General features: G+C 48.2%; 1 protein-coding gene across 1 annotated transcript in view; it reads left to right on the top strand.

The window, feature by feature from the left end:
* SORBS1 (sorbin and SH3 domain containing 1) overlaps positions 1-4074 on the top strand; it is a 119667-nt gene that overhangs the window by 77241 nt on the left and 38352 nt on the right. The gene's annotated exons all lie outside the window — the stretch shown is intronic.

The following is a 4074-nucleotide window of genomic DNA, read 5'->3' as shown; positions in this document are numbered from 1 at the left end:
CTTAACAGTCCCCGGGGGGAAAGAGCAGAAGGATTGATGTGAGCTGTGTCGAGGGCAGAGAGTAAGCAGGACCTGGTAACTGCTTAGGTCTGGAGAGCAAGGGGAGGGAGAAGGGGGTTGATTCCCCTGGCTTTCTGGCCTGGGTGAAAGAAGACAGAGGAACAGGGCTGGGGTTGGTTTGGGACAGGTTGGGTTTAAGATGCCTGAGGACCATGTAGGTGACGATGTCTAGAAGGCAGTTAAATGTCTGTGTCTGGAACTCAAAAGAAAGGTCTACATAGATTGCGGATTTGAGTGTGGATTTCATGGACAGTCTCTTTGCACCTTTTAGTTTTGCAAATGAAAGAAATTGAGGCTGAGAGAACCAGATTGTTTCCAAGTTTTTAAACAGAGTGGGTTTGCCTCAGCAATCACATTCCTCATTGGAGCCGGGCTGGAATCACAGCCTGCCAGGACCCTGCCTGTCTCCTCCAGAGCCCTCCTGGTAGCATGACTGAAACAGTTGGGCCTAAGATGATTGTTCTCTTCTCTCACTTTATCCTTTCAGTGAGTGTGTTTATATTCAATCCCCCTTGAAACTCAGCAGCCAGCTCTGCATCTCAGCCATAGGGTGAGTTCTCCACAGCTTCCCCCACCCCGCCTTGCTCTTTCCCAACCGAAAACAGCTCAGCTCAGGCTACTGAGGGCTGAGCTTCTGAATTTGACTTGTTTTGTGAAGCAGTCAGTGGCTGCTGGTCCTGATCGGGCTTTTCTCCATCAGCCTGGCTCATTTTCCCATCTTCTCTGATCTGTTTGAACACAGCAAAGACCCAGGAACTCTGTGACCTTCTGCAAATGCCTTCACCCCTCTGGTCCTCGGTTTTGGGGACAATGGGACAAATGATACGTCTTCCCAACATTAGGAGGTCTGATGGAGATGATATATTTAAAAACATTGGTCAAGAGCTTTTAGATACTGTTTTGAAACAAGGAGCCCCTCAGTTGCAAAGTGTTACACATGTGGAAAAAGCATATTGGCTTTGGTATCAGAAAGAAAACAATTGGCTAGAGCAAATACATTCTGAGAGGTTTCCTGAGTGCTGGTTTGTTGTTCTGGTGGGGAAGCAGGAAAAAATGGTGATAACGGGTGGAGTAAAGCCAGAGGTGGGGTAGTGGCGGGAGGGAGGGAGGTTCTGACAGCTGGTGCAGTAGAGGAGGTATGGGGTCAGGCAGCTGCTTACCGCCAAGAGTCAGCGCCAAACAAAGTGAGGAGGAACTAGGGGGGATTGGGTGGGAGGTTCTGACTGAGGCTGAGGCAATTCAAGGGGAAGGGCAGCAGAATAGAAACTGCCGTCAGGCACTCCCCCAGTGCCGAGGGAGATCTGGTAACCCCAGACCAAGGTGAGCAGGGCTTTAGAGACTGTCCCCTCCCCAAAAGGCTGTTGGTCGGTGAGCCTCAAGGACATCTATGCATGGATCTTAGTTGAGGTTGTACAAAAAAGGAGAAACGTGGTTAAACTGAAGGACAAAATCAGAAAATGCAACCAGAAAGAAGAGGGTGGACTGTGAAGGGGAAATTTAGAAAAGGGGCAGATTTGTCTTTCATTGTGAAATTCGTACTTAAAGCCAGTTTAGAAGAACTTACATTTATTTAAATTGGCAGATAGTGCCACAACCTTGCAAGTCACCTTTAGGGGTCCTTCAGCTCTCTAGCAAGAGGTGACGGTTTTTATTAATCAGAACCTGGGTGGCGTCGGTGAATGCCACCTTCAGGCAAAAGCAGGAGAGCCAGAAGCAGCATAGGTGCAGCCATTGTCCCAGAGCCTGCAGGTGAGAGTGGGCACCTCCCAGCAGGGACCAGGCGGGCACCAGTGAGGACAGCCAACCTGAGCTCAGGCCGTCCTAATTCCCTGTAGTTTTTCTCTTTCCACCCCTCCAGTGACTCCATGGTCACTGATTTCAGGAGCTAAGAGCCCTCAGTGAATGTGATATAATCCTTATACTTGTAAAAGAATTTCTAAATACATAATTTCGCAAATTAAAGCATATCCTTAATCAGATCATACGTGCCAATTTTTACTTTCAGAAAATGTGACCTTTTATTCATTCCACAGATATTTATTGAGCATACTCATGGCCGAGATAGTCTAGTGGGCGCCTGCAAATAAAGAGCGTTTCCCCCATCCCGACCTTTCCAGAGGCCTCTCTCTGAGGCACGAACCCTGGAGGACTGCATGTAGACTTACTTCATTCACATGCCTTTTTTTTTTTTTTTTTGGCCATGCCGCTGGGCTCACAGGATCTTCCCTGAGCAGGGATTGAACCCGCGTCCTTGGCAGTGAAAGTGTGGAATCCTAACCACTGGACCACCAGGGAATTCCCATCATTCACATGCTTTTTGTTCTCAGCTTTGAGGGTTGGTTTTCTTTCCCCTTACATTCCCATTCCTTTTTTTTTTTTTTTTTGGCCATGCCGCTGGGCTCACAGGATCTTCCCTGAGCAGGGATTGAACCCGCGTCCTTGGCAGTGAAAGTGTGGAATCCTAACCACTGGACCACCAGGGAATTCCCATCATTCACATGCTTTTTGTTCTCAGCTTTGAGGGTTGGTTTTCTTTCCCCTTAGATTCCCAATAATGTTCTCCTGTCTTGGCCGAGGAAAGGGGAAGAGATTTGACCCCCTGACCTAGGCCAGAGATAATGAGGAGGGGTCTGGGAGAGCCCTGATAGCCCGGCAGTCCCCTGAATAGAGCACGTGAAGCCCTTCAAACAGTGGCGGGCACATGGCAAGGGCCCAGGAAGTGGTGGTGACTGGGAGGCGGTGTTACCAGTGCCGGAAGCAATGGAATTGCTCCGGGGAACTTGACTACTTTGAGGTGGAGACATTGCCTGTCCTACCACAGAATTTCCACCTCTTTTCCACTTCTGACTCCTGGCTCTGGATACGCTCGTCTCGGGGGTGCATTCGTGGCAGGTGGCACTCAGCAGTGATGATGCACACGGAGCTCCAGCATTCTTAAGCCCTGTTTCCCCGTGATGTGCAAGCCTGGGCTCTTGGAAGGTGCTGCCTCCTAGGTGGTAGGGAAATGTTAGAGCGGCCGAGAGTACCGTCTGTGGTGCCCGATGACAAGGCTCAAGTTCCAGCGCCCGCTGTCCACTGACTGTGCCAGCTTTGATGAGTGCCTGACTCTCCCAGTGCCTCGTCCTCATCTGAAAATGGGGAAAATAGGACCGTTCGTGGGAATTAAAGAGAGAATGATCATCAGGCACTTAGCACAGTGCCCCGCACATAGGCCATCTCACCAAGCAGGGTGTACGGCTGCTGTTGCCGTCATTGTGTGTAACTCTGGGGACCCATAGTCTGCGGGAAGTATAAAAATGATTGTATGGTGATGCATGGATAGAAGGAAAGAGACGGACAGATGTATGAGGAAGCAAATGCAGCCCAGCGTTCCTTGTAGAATCTAGGTTGGGGGTGGTATATGGGTGTTCACTGTTGTAATTCCTTAAACGTTTCTTTCCACTTGATAATATTCATAATATTGGGATGAAGTAATTTCATCAAGCTGTTTACATCTTTAGAGCTGGAAAAATTCCATATTGATACCGGTAGATGGAATTTGGTAGAACTGAAAAGCAGCCTGGCAGGAGCCTGAGTGCTTTTGTGGAAAAGGGGTCATCACTGATCTGAGTGAGTGTGTGTGCATGCGTGTGTGAGCGTGCCCACATGTCAGTGTGTTGGTGGGGGAGGGCATAGAAAACTGGAATTAGGGGAGGGGGAAGGTTCAGCGAGTAGGCGCTTTTAATTTTTTCTGTGCCCCACCTCATTCCAAAAAGGATTTGTGGTAACTTGCAAAAATACCTAGACTTTCAACAAGATAAAAATAAATGAAGGATATAAACAAGCAATAGTTTATACTCATAATACATGTCATAAGGTGCTGAATACAAATTTTGAAAGCAGTGGATGGGATAAGAATACATAGAATCCCAGCTTCCGGTTGCACCTAGGGGCTGATTTTCCTGGAGACTAGGCAGCTGTGGGCCACCTCCTTTCATTGTTGATTTTTTTTTTTTTTTTTTTTTTTTTTTTTTA

The sequence above is a fragment of the Lipotes vexillifer genome, unplaced genomic scaffold (genome assembly GCF_000442215.2).
Source record: "Lipotes vexillifer unplaced genomic scaffold, Lipotes_vexillifer_v1.1 scaffold325, whole genome shotgun sequence".
NCBI lineage: Eukaryota > Metazoa > Chordata > Mammalia > Artiodactyla > Lipotidae > Lipotes > Lipotes vexillifer.
This window is presented reverse-complemented; position numbering and strand designations above follow the sequence as displayed.